Here is a 15678-nt window from a genome sequence, read left to right as displayed (position 1 = left end):
GCTCCTGTGTGGTCTCCTCTCCAAGGGCTACTGGTCTGGCCCGGAGTCTGCTCTGGCGGGGATCCTCCACAGGCCGCAGCCTCCTTCAGGGCAGGTCCACCTGCTCCACCGTGGTCTCCTCCACGGGCTGCAGCATGGAACCCTGCTCCACCGTGATACTCCATGGGCTGCAGGGGGACAGCCTGCTTCACCATGGTCCTCACCACAGGCCTCGGGGGACTTCTACTCCGGCGCCTGGAGCACCTCTCCCCCTCCTTCACTGAGCTTGGTGCCTGCAAGGCTGTTTCTCTCTCCTCTCTCTCTCCCAGCTGCTGTTCCCCAGCATTTTTTTTCCCTGTCTTAAATATGCTCTCACAGAGGTGCAAACAACATCACTTATTGTCCTGTCTCTGTCCAGCAGTGTGGCCCTTATCTAACATGGGACAGCTTATGGATTCTTCTCATAAAATCCACCCCTATGGCCCCCTGCTACCAAAACCTTGCCACGTAAACCCACTACAGTCAGTTGGCAGAGTTGGGGGGGGGACAGGTGATAACTCTTTTCTTCCTGATCCTTGCAAGCAAAGAAAGGAAGGGGGCTTCTTCCTTTTCTTCCTTTCCTTCCTTCCTTCCTTCCTTCCTTCCTTCCTTCCTTCCTTCCTTCCTTCCTTCCTTCCTTCCTTCCTTCCTTCCTTCCTTCCTTCCTTCCTTCCTTCCTTCCTTCCCCTTTCTTCCTTCCTGTGTGAGCCAGTACACATGGGGGGGGGGGGGTTACTATTCTGAAACACCAGTCAAATTATCCATGTCCTCAGAGTTATTAATAACACTTAATACTTCCCATGTGCTTGGCATTAACAAGGAACTGAGTACACACTAATTAGGGTTGATACTTTGTTTTATATTTTGAAACTTCTTCTTTAAAGGTTTACCGCTAGTTCTCAAACAAATATAAATATCCACTACATTCAACCTACAGCTGAAAGCTTGTTGGTTAATTGTCAACAGTGGCATAATCAATAACCGCTGAAACTGCTAATCTTGAACCAGTCTGTATACTAATGATGTGAGAATTAAAGTTGTATTTTTGCAGTGGAAAAATCCACTAACCTTGCTTATTCAAAAGTGACTGTGCAGGCAAAACAGCGGCATAAGAGTGGGGGGTATGTGAAGCAGATAAGGGGAAAGTGGAAGGTCTCACTGTCCCGACATAAGGAGGATGGCTAAGAAAAACAAGACAAGCAGTGCAAAATCAGAAAAAATAAAAATAAAAATAAAAATAAAAATAAAAATAAAAATAAAAATCACGGGCCCTCTAATCACAAGAGAAGAAAGAATAAAAAAGGGGGAAAAAGGAGAAATTAAAGTTTGGTCAAATAAAATTGTACATATATGGTATAGCAACAAATGTTGAGTAGGTTGTGAACCTGCAGTACTCAGCCAATGAGGAAACAGGAGAGGAATTAAGTGTTAGGTAATAGGGGATATAAGATTATGACACACTTCTACTGAGTGCTCCTGCTTTCAGGATGCCTGCCATTGCAATCACAAATAAAAATACTACTTCACTGAGCTCCTCACCTGAGCCTCTGTTATTGGTTGCGGATGGTTTCTCACAAACTGGGGGTTCATCTGGGATCTAGTCACCTTCTGGGAGCCCCGTTACCACCACAGAAGGAAGGCCTGCCACACTGATTTCAGCGGTTCTGTGCACTGGTGACGGTGGTTCTGCAGGGAGCTGACAAAGGAACTGAGACTGGTTAAGAAGGCAGGATCACTGAAGAATTAGGGAAGAAAGGAAGGCAGGCACTCTGGTTTTGAGAATTGACCCGGTAACTCTGTGCACAGACCAAGGTACGAAATATTAAATATTGCCTTAGGGGTCGGGTAAGACTCTTGTGTGAAGTGTGATTGAGATGTACTTTTGTATGAAACGAGTGTGGAGTCCCGATCCGCAGTTCCGTAACTCTGTGAGGGGCGCAGCCAGAGATGGACAAAGTGAGAGATAGAAGGGAGAAAGGAAGAATCTTGGGGAAATCTGGTGTACAGTACCCCCTTGCATAGTAAAGTGCTTGGCAGTATGCCAGGGAATCTGGTAAACCCATAAGTGTGCGGTACCCTGTGCAAAGTAAAGTACATGGCAGTACACCCCATTTTCTAGAACTGGAACATTAGTGTGTGGTACCCTGCAGGAAGAAAAGTTTCTGTACCAGCACACTGACAAGGCCTTGGAAAAACGGGAAATAAAGGTTCCAGGGGACAGGGAGATATCTCTGGGGCAGTGCCTACTGACAGTCCTTCCGGAAGAATGATAAGAAACTGGAAAAATAATCCCCAAATTAGAGGAAATGATAAAAAGAAAATGATTAAATACTGTGTATTAATCTGGACAAAGGAACCAATTGAATGAACAGCAGTATTTTGGCCAAAATACTAGTCTGATGAAAATTCAGGTTTTAAATTTATATGTACATGCTAAAAGACTACTTTTTCAGAGGAGGAGTCAACTTACGCTGCTTCCTGGGTGCAGGGGGTAAGTCAATTTTTATTGAAAAGGGGTCAGGACCAGGAGAAAGAGGAGTCAGAGGGAAGGACGGGTCACTGGGAACCCTTGGATAATTTACCCCTTCCTTATAATCCTAATATTGCACTGGTGGCAGCAGCAGTCACTCCAGGAAGGGAGCCAGGGACTGCAATTAACTCTCTCCCTAGAGAAGGAGTGCACTGTAGGCTCTGGCAAGAATTAGAACAATGTAGAAAAGATATTGAGAATTCCCCCTTCCCCAATACTAACAGGACTAACACTAACTGTATATCCTCTTAGGGAGATCCCAGTGGGACAAGGACAAATAGGTTATGTGAACTCCCCTCCTTTACCAGCAGAGAGGTTTGGAGTTTTAAAAAGGAAATTAAGTCTTTAATTGAGGACCCTATAGGACTAGAAGAACAGTTAGATCAGTTTCTGTATGTTATTCACTGGAGAAGAGGGGGGGAATGAGTAGGTGGGCAGCTATGTAAGAATGGGAAAGAACCAATCCCTCCAGGACCGTGAGGAATTCCGATAGAGCAGAAATATCCATTTACTGACCTCAACTGGAATAATAACAACCCACAACACAGAAATCATATGAGAGACTTGAGGTCAGAATGAGAAAGTACTCAGGGATGAATCCTGAGGACCCAGTAGCTCAAGGGCTCTTGAAAGTTCATTTTCTGAGTAAAGCCTGGCCAGATATACAGAAAAAGCTCCAGAAAGTGGGAGGATGGAGTGAACAGTCACTGGAGACCCTCCTGCGGGAGGCCCTGAAGGTGTATGTCAGGAGGGAAGACAAGTAGGAAAAACAGAGAGCAAAACTAATGGTCGTAACAGTGAATCAGGTAGTGAGGCAGAAGGCTGGAGATAGAGGAAGACAAATTTCAGGGGAAGTCAATCCCAGGATAGAAGGAAGAGGAGGAGAGATGAAGGAATGACAGGTGGGGAAAGCTACCTAAATCCTAGCAGGGAAAGTCTTAAAAAAGATGTTTTAAGTGTGGCTGGGCCAGCCACTTCAGATAGGAGTGTCCAGAGTGGAAGAAGGAGGAGAGATTGTCTGCTGTTATAAATTCAGAATAGGGGAGTCAGGGCTTCTCAGAAAGCTAGTCCCACTGAGAGCCCTTGATAAATGAAAAGGGCTCAAGGGTTGAGATAAGTACAGGGAGATCACTCTACAATTGTCATCACGGGCAAAACAGATTTAGCATAGGGAGATTAATAAAAATTATTACCTATTGCTGACATGCTGGAACAGTGAAAAACAAAGAAACAAGCTGGGGGCATCTTCCCCCATCTACTCTCTTCCACCTCCTCCCTGCCTTGAGTAGTGTGGAGGGTGGGGAGTGGGGACTGAGGTCAGTCTGTGGTGCTTCATTTCTGCCACTCCTTCATGGTTGCTCTCTTCCCTGCTCCAGCCTGAGGTCCATCTTCCTCGGCTGGTCCTGTGTGGGCTTCTCCATGGGCAACAGCTTTTCAGGAGCTGTTCCAGATGGGGGTCTGTGCCGTGGGGTCCATCCACTGGGAGCAGGCTGCTCCGGCTTGAGACTGCCATGGGTGGCAGTTCCCCCTAGTTCACCTGCTTCTGCATGGGATCCTCTCCATAGGCTGCAGTGTGGATATCTGCTCCACCATGGCACCCATGTGCTGCAGGGAAACAGCCTGCTCCACCTTGGGCCTCTCCACAGGCTGCAGGGGAACTTCTGCTCCAACATCTGGAGCACCTCCTTCCCCTGCTTCTTCACTGACCTTGGTATCTGCAGGGCCAGTTCTCACTTTCTCACTTGCCCAGCTGCTGCTGTGCAGCTTTTTTTTTTTTTTTTCCTTTTCTTGGGTGTGCTCTCACAGAGGCACAAACAGCATCGGTCATGGCTCGGCTCTGGCCAGCAGTGGGTCCCTTTGGAGCCGACTGAAACTGGCCTTTATCTAACGTGGAGCAGCTGCTGGATTCTTCTCACAGAGGCCACCACTGGATCCCCCTGCTACCAGAACCTTACCATGTAAACCTGTCCTGGTTTCAGCTGGGATAGAGTTAATTTTCCTCCTAGTAGCTGGTAGGGTGCTATGTTTTGGATTTAGGATGAGAAGAATCACAGAATCACAGAATCACAGAATTTCTAGGTTGGAAGAGACCTCAAGATCATCGAGTCCAACCTCTAACCTAACATGAACAGTACCCACTAAACCATATCCCTAAGCTCTACATCTAAACGTCTTTTGAAGACTTCCAGGGATGGTGACTCCACCACCTCCCTGGGCAGCCCGTTCCAGTGCCTAACAACCCTTTCAGTAAAGAAATTCTTCCTAACATCTAACCTAAAACTCCCCTGGCGCAACTTTAGCCCATTCCCCCTCGTCCTGTCACCAGGCATGTGGGAGAACAGGACAACCCCCACCTCTCTACAGCCTCCTTTAAGGTATCTGTAGAGAGCGATAAGGTCGCCCCTGAGCCTCCTCTTCTCCAGGCTGAACAAGCCCAGCTCCCTCAGCTGCTCCTCGTAGGACTTGTTCTCCAGGCCCCTCACCAGCTTTGTCGCCCTTCTTTGGACCCGCTCAAGCACCTCGATGTCCTTCTTGTAGCGAGGGGCCCAAAACTGAACACAGTACTCGAGGTGCGGCCTCACCAGAGCCGAGTACAGGGGGACGATCACCTCCCTAGCCCTGCTGGTCACACTGTTTCTTATACAAGCCAGGATGCCGTTGGCCTTCTTGGCCACCTGAGCACACTGCTGGCTCATATTCAGCCGACTGTCCACCATCACTCCCAGGTCCTTCTCTGCCTGGCAGCTCTCCAACCACTCATCTCCCAGCCTGTAGCTCTGCTTGGGGTTATTGCGCCCCAGGTGCAGGACCCAGCACTTGGCCTTGTTGAACGTCATGCAGTTGACCTCAGCCCATCAGTGCAGCCTATCCAGATCCTCCTGCAGAGCCTTCCTACCCTCGAGCAGATCGACACACGCACCTAACTTGGTGTCATCTGCAAACTTACTGAGGGTGCACTCAATGCCCTCGTCCAGATCATCGATGAAGATGTTAAAGAGGACCGGCCCCAGCACTGAGCCCTGGGGGACGCCACTAGTGACTGGCCTCCAACTGGACTTGACTCCATTTACCACGACTCTTTGGGCCCGGCTATCCAGCCAGTTTCTAACCCAACGAAGCGTGCGCCAGTCCAAGCCAAGAGCAGCCAGTTTCTTGAGGAGAATGCTGTGGGAGACGGTGTCAAAAGCCTTGCTGAAGTCAAGGTAGACCACATCCACAGCCTTTCCCTCGTCCACCCAGTGCGTCACTTTGTCATAGAAGGAGATCAGGTTCGTCAAGCAGGACCTGCCTTCCATAAACCCATGCTGACTGGGCCTGATCGCCTGCTTGCCCTTCAAGTGCCGCATGATGACTCCCAAGAGGATCTGCTCCATGAGCTTCCCTGGTACTGAGGTCAAACTGACAGGCCTATAGTTCCCTGGGTCAGCCCTCCGGCCCTTCTTGTAGATGGGCGTCACATTCGCTAGCCGCCAGTCAGCTGGGACCTCCCCCGATAGCCAGGACTGCTGATAAATGATGGATAGGGGCTTGGCCAGCTCCTCTGCCAGTTCTCTCAGTACCCTTGGGTGAATCCCATCCGGCCCCATCGATTTGTGCACATCCAAGTGCCGTAGCAGGTCACCAACCAGTTCTTCGTGGATGGTGAGGGCCACATCCTGCTCCCCGTCCCCTTCCACCAGTTCTGGGTACTGGGTATCCAGAGAGCAACCGGTTTTGCCGCTAAAGACTGAGGCAAAGAAGGCATTAAGCACCTCCGCCTTTTCCTCATCTCTTGTAACTAAGTTTCCCCCCGCATCCAGTAAAGGATGGAGATTCTCCTTTGTCCTCCTTTTTGTGTTGATGTATTTATAAAAGCGTTTTTTGTTATCTTTAACGGCAGTAGCCAGATTGAGCTCCAGATGAGCTTTGGCCTTCCTAATTTTATCCCTGCACAGCCTCGCTACATCCTTATAGTCCTCCCTAGTGGCCTGCCCACTTTTCCAAAGATTATAAACCCTCTTTTTTCTCCTAAGCTCAAGCCACAGTTCTCTGTTGAGCCAGGCTGGTCTTCTTCCCCGCTGGCTCATCTTTGGGCACATGGGAACAGACCGCTCCTGCGCCATTAGGATTTGCCTCTTGAAGAGCGCCCAGCCTTCCTGGACCCCTCTGCCCTTCAGAACCGCCTCCCAAGGGATTCCACCAACTAGTGTCCTGAGCAGCCCAAAGTCAGCTCTCCGAAAGTCCAATACAGTGGTTTTACTGGTTCCCTTCCTGGCCTCGCCAAGAATAGTGAACTCCACCATTTCATGGTCACTCTGCCCAAGACAGCTCCCGACAATCACATCCTCCACCAGTCCTTCTCTGTTTGTGAAGAGAAGGTCTAGCGGGGCACCACCCCTGGTAGGTTCACTAATCAGCTGCGTCAGGAAGCTATCTTCCACTTTCTCCAGAAACCTCCTAGACTGCTTTCTCTGGGCTGTGTTGTGCTTCCAGGATATGTCAGGGAAGTTGAAGTCCCCCACGAGTACAAGCGCTGAAGATTTCGCAACTTCTGTCAGCTGCCTGTAGAACTCCTCATCCGTCTCCTCATCCTGGTTCGGCGGTCTATAGCAGACCCCGACCAGGACACTAGCCTTGTTGTCCCTGCCGATCCTAACCCAAAGGGACTCGATCTTGTCATTCCTAGCCTCGAGTTCTACAACATCGAAAGACTCTCTAATATAGAGAGCCACACCGCCACCCCTTCTGTGCTGCCTGTCCCTTCTGAAGAGCCTATAGCCAGGCATAGCAGCACTCCAGTCATGAGACTGGTCCCACCACGTTTCCGTGATGGCAACCAAGTCGTAGCCTGCCCGCTGCACGATGGCTTCCAGCTCCTCCTGTTTGTTACCCATGCTGCGTGCATTGGTGTAGATGCACTTCAGCTGGGCCATTACCTTATTCCCCGGCCTTGCCATTGTTCCCCCTGGCACAGCTCCAACAATCCTTGCTTCACCCCCATCCCCCTTCTTACCTAGTTTAAAGCCCTATCAATGAGCCCCGCCAGCTCCTGGCCAAGGATCCTTTTTCCCCTAAAGGATAGGGACCCGTCTACGGCCATCAGACCAGGTGCTGAATAAACTGCCCCATGGTCGAAAAACCCAAGATCTCTGCGTTGGCACCAGCCCCGGAGCCACGCGTTTAACAGGTGGGCTTTCCTGGTCCTCTCCGTACCCCTCCCTGTCACCGTAGGGATGGACGAAAACACTACCTGCACTCCCGCTCCGTCCACTAACCGTCCCAGCCCCCTAAAGTCTCTTTTGATTGCCTTCAGGCTTCTGTCTTCAATGTCGTCACTGCCCGCCTGGACTAATGTTGATAAGAATGTTGATAAGACACTGATGTTTTAATTGTTGCAGAGTAGTGCTTACACTAAGCCAAGGACTTTTCAGCTTCTCGCTCTGTCCTGCCAGCAGGCAGGCTAGGGGTGCAGCAGGAGCTGGGAGGGGACAATCCCAGGGCAGCTGACCCAAACTGGCCAAAGGGGTATTCCATACCATCTGACATCATGCTAAACAATATATAGGGGTGGCTGGCCAGGGTGGGGGGGCTGGCTGCTCAGGGTTAGGCTGGGCATCAGACAGTGAGTGGTGAGCAATTGCATTGTGCATCACTTATTTTGTACACATTATTAGTAGTAGTACTATTATCATTATTATTATTATTTTATTTTATTTCCTGTTCTAATAAACTGTCTCTGTCTCAACCCACAGGTTCATTTTCCTGATTCTCTCCCCTATCCCAGAGAGGGAGGGGGGAGGGTGAACAAACAGCTGTGTGATGCTTAGCCACCGGCTGGGTTAAACCACAACAAAAGCCAATACACTGGGTCAACTAAGTCATTGCTGGCCCATAAATTATCAGGGCTTAAATTAACTGATGAAACCCTAAAGGTGACAGGGGTAGAAGGGACTGGGATAACAGTGCCACTCTGGAGGGACACCATGCTGAGACTAGGGATAGAATGATCACTGAGCAGTTATTGTATGCACCCAAGGCAGAGACTAACTTGTTGGGAAAGGATTTGATAATGAAATTTGGCATTTAAATTGTAAGTTGTCAGACTGGAATAATGGTGTTATTAACGGGGAGCTCTCAGACCCTGGGAGCAAATATGTACTTGCTTTCGAGTGGAAAGACTCTGAAATAGGATGGAAGCAACAATACAGATGGACGGTATTACCTCAGGGGTTTATAGGGCCACCAAATTTATTTGGGCAAGTTCAAGAACAGATTTTGGAGCAATTCCAACCTCCAGAGAGGGTGTTACTGTTACAATATGTAGATGATCTTTTATTGTCAGGGCAGGAGAAAACAGCTGTGAAGGAAGCCACAAGCAAGCTAATCAACTTTCTGGGAAAACAGGGCTTGAGAGTATTGAAAAATAAATTACAATATGTGGAAAGATAAGTCAAGCATTTAGGGCATCTAGTGTCTGAGGGAAAATGAAGAATAAATCTAGAGAGGATTGAGGGAACTGTTGAGCTACCCCTACCCAAAACTAAGAAAGAACTGAGAAAGTTTTTGGGGTTAATGGGATATTGTTGATTATGGATATAAGCATATGCTGAGAAGACAAAAGGGTTGTATCTTAAATTATTAGAGGAGTAGCCTAATATACTTGAATGGACAGAAGAGGAAAAGGAGTTAATAGAAAAATTGAAACAGAGCTTAATCACAGCACCAGTCTTAGCTCTTCCTGCATTAAATAAGCCATTTTATCTCTTTGCTACTCTGGATTGGGGAGCAGCATTGTGAGTATTTACCCAGGAGTGCGGGGGATAAGCAGAAAACAGTGGCTTATTTGTCTAAACTGCTGGACCCAGTTTCCAGAGGATGACCTGGATGTTTTCAAGATAGAGCAGCAACTGCTAATCTGATGGAAGAAAGCAGAAAATTAACCTTTGGGGGTCGTCTGATAGTTACTACTCCACACCAGGTTAAGACGATCTTGACTCAGAGGGCTGGGCGCTGGATTCTAGTATTTTGAAATATGAGGCAATACTGATTGAAAAGGATGATTTAGGATGATTTAAAAAATCATGCTTGAATCCAGCTGCCTTCCTAGAGGAGAGGAGAAAGGGTTGGAGAGGATATAGAACATAACTGCCTGGATCAAATATCAGACTGAAGTGAGACCTGACTTACAAGATGTTCCACTTGAGGAAGGACCTATTCTGTTTATCAATGGATCCTCAAGGGTAGTACATGGAAAGAGGTGTAATGCATATGCTATAGTTGATGGATTTAGTGAAGAGGTAAAAGAGATGTGCTAATTCCCCAGTGACAGGTCAGTCCAAACATGTGAATTATATGCCTTGAATCAGACACTCAAACTTCTTGAAGGAAAAGAGGGAACCATCTATACCAATTCGAGATAAGCATATGGGGTGGTTCATACGTTCGGTAAAATCTGGGAGGAGCATGGATTGTGTGAGAAAAATCTCAATAATTTTCTCAGACAGGATCTTCTGTGAAGTTATTTTATTCGCAATTGCAATAGTGGGTGTCCTGCAAGCAGGACTGCAGAGTAAAAGTATATCATAACCTTATATTCACTGTTACCCAATGCTTGATTCCTCCCATTTCCTCTGAGTACTACAGGTTCACAAGCTACTCAATGCCTTTCTATGCCATATATGTACAATTTTATTTGACCAACCATTCATTTCTCCTTTTTTTTTCCTTCTTCTGTTGTGACTAGAGGGCCAATGATTTTTACTGATTTCACACTGCTCATCCTGTTTTGCTTAGCTATCCTTGGGAGTCAGTCCTGAAAAGCAGAGGGGTCCAGGAAGGCTGGACGCTCCTCAAGAAGGAAGTCTTAAAGGCGCAGGAGCAGGCTGTCACCGTGTGCCGTAAGATGAGCTGGCGGGGAAGAAAACGGGCATGGCTGAACAGGGAACTTTTGCTGAGTGTCTGGGAGAAAAAGAGAGCTTATGTCCAGAGAAAGAAGGGACAGGCAACTTGGGGAGAATACAAGGAAGTTGCCATCATATGCAGAGAAAAAATCAGGAAGGCTAAAGCCCAGCACGAGCTCAACCTGGCCACTATGGTTAAGGATAACAAAAAATGTTTTTATAAATATATTAACAGCAAGAGAAGGGCCAAGGACAATCTCCATTCTTTACTGGACGCAGGGGGAACATGACTACTGAGGATAAGGAAGAGGCTGAGGTTCTGAATGCCTTCTTTACATGTGTCTTTACTAGACCACTTATCCTTGGGGTACTCAGTCTCCCAACCTGGAAGTCAGGGATGGGGAACAGAAGAAACCCCCCACAGTTCAGGTGGAAACAGTTAGAGACCTGCTGCAACACCTGGACTGTCTCAAGTCCATGGGGCCAGAGGGGATCCACCCGAGGGTACTGAGGGAGCTGGTGGATGTGATTGCTGGGCCACTTTCCATCATCTATCAGCCCTCATGGTCATCTGGAGAGGTCCCAGATGACTGGAGGCTAGCTAATGTTATGCCCATCTATAAAAAGGGTTGTAAGGAGGACACGGGGAACTACAGGCCTGTCAGCCTGACCTCGGTGCCAGGAAAGGTGATGGAACAGGTCATCTTGAATGCAATCACACAACATGTGCAAGACAACCTGGGGATCAGGCCCAGTCAGCATGGTTTCATGAAAGGCAAGTCCTGCCTGACCAACCTCATCTCCTTCTATGACCAGGTGGATGAGGGAAAGGCTGTTGATGTAGTCTACCTAGACTTCAGCAAGGCCTTTGACATGATCTCCCACAGTATTCTTCTGAAGAGGCAGCCCATGGCTTGTACAGGTACATTCTTTGCTGGGTTAAAAACTGGCTGGACGGCCGGGCCCAGAGAGTGGTGGTGAATGGAGTGAAATCCAGCTGGCGACCGGTCACGAGTGGTGTTCCCCAGGGGTCGGTGTTGGGGCCCATCCTCTTTAATATCTTTATTGATGATTTGGACGAGGGAATGGAGTTCACCCTCAGTAAGTCTACAGATAACACCAAGCTGGGGGGAAGTGTCAATCTGCTGGAGACTAGGAAGGCCCTGTAGAGGGACCTGGACAGGCTGGATCAATGGGCAGAGGCCGGTGTTGTTCAACATGATGTTCATGTTCAACATGAGGATGGTGTACAACATGGATAAACGTCAAGTCCTGTACTTTGGTCACAACAACCCAATGCAATGCTACAGGTTTGGGGCAGCGTGGCTGGAAAGCTGTGCAGAGGAAAATGATCTGGGGTGTTGGTCGATGCTCGTCTGACCATGAGCCAGCAGTGTGCCCAGGTGGTAAAGATGGCCCACAGCATCCTGGCTCGTATAAGGAATAGTGTAGCCAGTAGGATCAGGGAGGTCATTGTCCCCCTGTATTCTGCTCTGGTGAGGCCGCATGTTGAGGACTGTGTACAGTTTTGGGCCCCTCAGTACAAGAAGGACATCGAGGCCCTGGAGCATGTCCAGAGAAAGGCTACAAAGCTGGTGTAGGGTCTGGAACACAAGTCTAATGAGGAACGATTGAAGGAACTGGATTTGTTTAGTCTGGAGAAGAGGAGACTCAGGGGAGACCTTATTGCTCTCTACAACTACCTGAAAGGAAGTGGTTGGGAGCTGATGGTTAGCCTCTTCTCACAGATAGCTAGCGATAGCACTAGAGGGAATGGCCTCAAGTTGCGCCGGGGAAGGTTCATGTTGGAAATTAGGAAACATTTCTTCTCAGAAAGAGTAGTTAGGTGTTGCAGGAAGCACAGCCGAAAGCATGACAGACACCAGTAGAGTCAGATCATGCTCCATTTTATTGCCCGAATAGCCTAACTTTTATAGAGAACTTAACAGGGGTGGACAGTGTTTCACACAAGGTTATTGGTCAAAAGCACTCAGACAAACAACTATAAGAAAACAACCCCACCTGCAAGAAAACAACCCCTTGTGATTAGCAGTCACATAGACCTTGTCCTTGAAGCCAGCTACTGGTAACCATATTTTTCTGAATTCCTCAATTGGGCGATGTGGGAACACTGTCATGGGAACTTCTCATAGTTGCCCTGGTAGCTTGGTTTGCTCAGCTACAGCAAGCCATGGGACTTTTGCTGTTTCAAGAAATCCCTCAACAATTCCCCCTTCTTCTTTTGAGCAAACCAAGCCCAACACAGCAGTTTTACAAGCAACTCTTTAGCTATACTTACAACACACAACGATGATTACCACCACCATAAACCAAATCCTTAATCCCCTTGTGACTAAACCCAGCAACCATCTACACCTTGTTTCAAACAAGTCAGTGAACCATTGATTGAAAGGATTGATACCATATTGAATCTTTCTCATGTGCTCTTTCAGGAAAGTAATGGATTTGTGAATTGACTCATTATGATCAGAAAGGTTTAAACAGTACATTCCCTTAAAGTCCTCACACCCATTCCTTTGAGCCAAAAGCAAGATGTCAATAGCAGCTTGATCCTGTAAAAGCAGATGTCGCAGACTATTTTGATCTGGTAACATCTCCTCAAGTATCTCTGTCGTGGCATAGGCTTGCCTCTCGGCCCAGCATTCCAATTTTTCTAAGTTGTTACGTGTGGCCGCAGATGCCACTCCAGGCACTGAAATTGCTAATGCCGCTCTAGCTGCAACCCCACACAATTCAACATTATCATTGCAATACGATGCAAGCAATGCCCATTTATGTCTGGTGATCTCACGCAACTGTAGCAAGCTAGGAGCAAATACAATGAGTTTATCTAAGTAACACGGACATCTGACAGCATTTGCAGGGAGACCATGCCAGGCCCCATCCCCACAAATCAGAAGCACATCAGGAGGTAAGGCCAAAGCTGTACAATTGTTCCAAACACTGTAGTTGTTACCCCTTGTCTCCATGCTATAAACTCCTAAACCCTGCTTAGCAGCGTCATTGTAATCACAGGTGTTATTTTTGTTTTTGTACCGGTATGGTCCTTTCCAGGTTCCTGTAGCAGGATTCATCTGATAGCCACGGCTACGTTCACATTTGCAGCCACCTTTCAGGTTGATACAGATTTGACTACAGATACCAGGGTTTTGACATTCATCAATTCCACAGTTTCTCTTTTCTACAAAGTCAAACCCAGCTGGACAGTCACATTCATTTATGTTGCATTCCTTCAGGGGCTCATCACCCCAGTCCTTGTAGTATCTCTGCTGGTTACACACTTTATTGATATCTATGCATTCTCCACTTCTGCACTTGAATTTGCCAGGTCCAGAGCACTGAATAACATTGTTACAGTTTGCTTCATCAGTGCCATCCAGACCGTCTCTCACACCACTGCACTGCCTTCTTCCGTGGACACAGTTCCCATCTTCACATCTGAACTGGTCTGGCCTGCAGGTCCGAGAAGGGCAGTTAATTTCATCACTTCCATCCTTGCAATCAGGATCTCTGTCACATCGCCACTTCTTGTGGATACATTCACCTGAGATGCACTGCACCTCACTCGCAGAACACTTCACTGGAGGTGCAGGCTGGCGGCCACACTGCTCCAAAGATTCATCCAAGTGGTCGGAGCAGTCAGCATCATCATCACACACCCAGCTGATAGGGATGCAGGTAGAATTCTTGCACTGAAACTCATGAACACCACAGGTAGGAGGTGGACACTCCAGCTCATTGCTACCATCACTGCAGTCATCTTGACCATTGCAGACAAAGCTTTTGGAAATACATTGTCCACTACTGCATGTGAATTCTGCTGCACTACAAGTCACAATGCCACAATTCTCTTCATCTTCTGCACTGTCACAGTCCTTTTGACCATCACATTTCCAGGACACTGGGATACACTGGACTGACTGAGGACCACAGCTAATTTCATTTACCCGACGTTCTCATATGACACAGATCAGCACTCTCATCAGACCCATTTTCACAGTCCGGATCCCCATCACATGGCCATCTATTTGGCACACACTGACCACTGTTGCACACAAAGTCAGATTCAGCACACGTCTTCTTCACACAAGCACTCTCATCACTGCCATCTGAGCAGTCTTCACATTTTGCTCTAGCACTGTCGGCAGCAGTGCACAGGCAGGCGAGGGCGAGCAGCAGGCAGAATGCCCCACAGCGCAGCAGCGCCCGCCGCAGCTCTGCACCAGTGTCACTTATACTACTCCTATTACCTGTGCTGTCAGTGTCAGTGGCATCCTCCTGGTACCGTTTCTGTCTTTGCCGCCCCTTACTCTCCCCCTTTTCTTTTTGCCACTGACCATTCACCACAAATGGATAAGACACATGATTACTAGTTAGGAAAGAGAGTGTAACGTCTGCTATACGTCTGCTATACGGCTGCAGGCAGTGCCAGCTGCAATCCTAGAAGCTGTTTGTGAACGAGCCTGCCGGTGGTCATTTGGCAGTGTAATCTGCGTCTCTGCACTCCTGCCCTGCAATAGAGCTAAATCGTCATTAATAGTCCGTAGAATGAGGCAACCCCACTGAATGTTATCCAGAAACCAAGTTATAACACCGATCTGGGGACGAATAGTCTTTTTGCATTGCAAGATAAACCTCTTAAAAAAGAATGCCAGAGAGAAGCAGCACAGCCGCTGCTGCTGCCTCCATGGTTACGTCAGACAGGCTGCAGGGTCCTGATGTCCGCCCCTCTGCTCTGTGCCGACTCGCCACACGGTGAGGGTCGGCTGCCGTTGTCCGCTGACGCCTCAGGTCTCCCGTAGCAACTCGATCTCGGATGTCCCGCATCTCACCGCGATTACTTCAACTTCATGCAATTACTTCAAATTTCCCGCGTCCCACCGCGATTCCTTTTTCCGCGTCCCACCGCGATTCCCTTTTCCGCGTCCCACCGCGATTCCGCGTCCCACCGCGATTCCCTTTTCCGCGTCTTACCGCGATTCCGCGTCCCACCGCGATTCCCTTTTCCGCGTCCCACCGCGATTCCGCGTCCCACCGCGATTCCCTTTTCCGCGTCTTACCGCGATTCCCTTTTCCGCGTCCCACCGCGATTCCGCGTCCCACCGCGATTCCCTTTTCCGCGTCTTACCGCGATTCCCTTTTCCGCGTCTCACCGCGATTCCGTTTCCCGCGTCCCACCGCGATTCCGAGTCCCGTTTCTCACCCCGAGGCCGTTGCCCAGGTCAGTTA

The 15678-nt window shown here is 48.5% G+C and overlaps 2 pseudogenes; one reads left to right on the top strand and one right to left on the bottom strand.

Annotated features, from left to right (window-relative positions):
• Nucleotides 1-15678, top strand: part of LOC137846706 (very low-density lipoprotein receptor pseudogene) — a 666922-nt pseudogene that overhangs the window by 157121 nt on the left and 494123 nt on the right.
• Nucleotides 13467-14850, bottom strand: LOC137846719 (very low-density lipoprotein receptor pseudogene; annotated as a pseudogene).

This window comes from Anas acuta, chromosome W (assembly GCF_963932015.1).
Source record: "Anas acuta chromosome W, bAnaAcu1.1, whole genome shotgun sequence".
Classification (NCBI taxonomy): domain Eukaryota; kingdom Metazoa; phylum Chordata; class Aves; order Anseriformes; family Anatidae; genus Anas; species Anas acuta.
The sequence above is the reverse complement of the archived record's forward strand: the minus strand, read 5'-3'. Positions and strand labels throughout refer to the sequence as shown.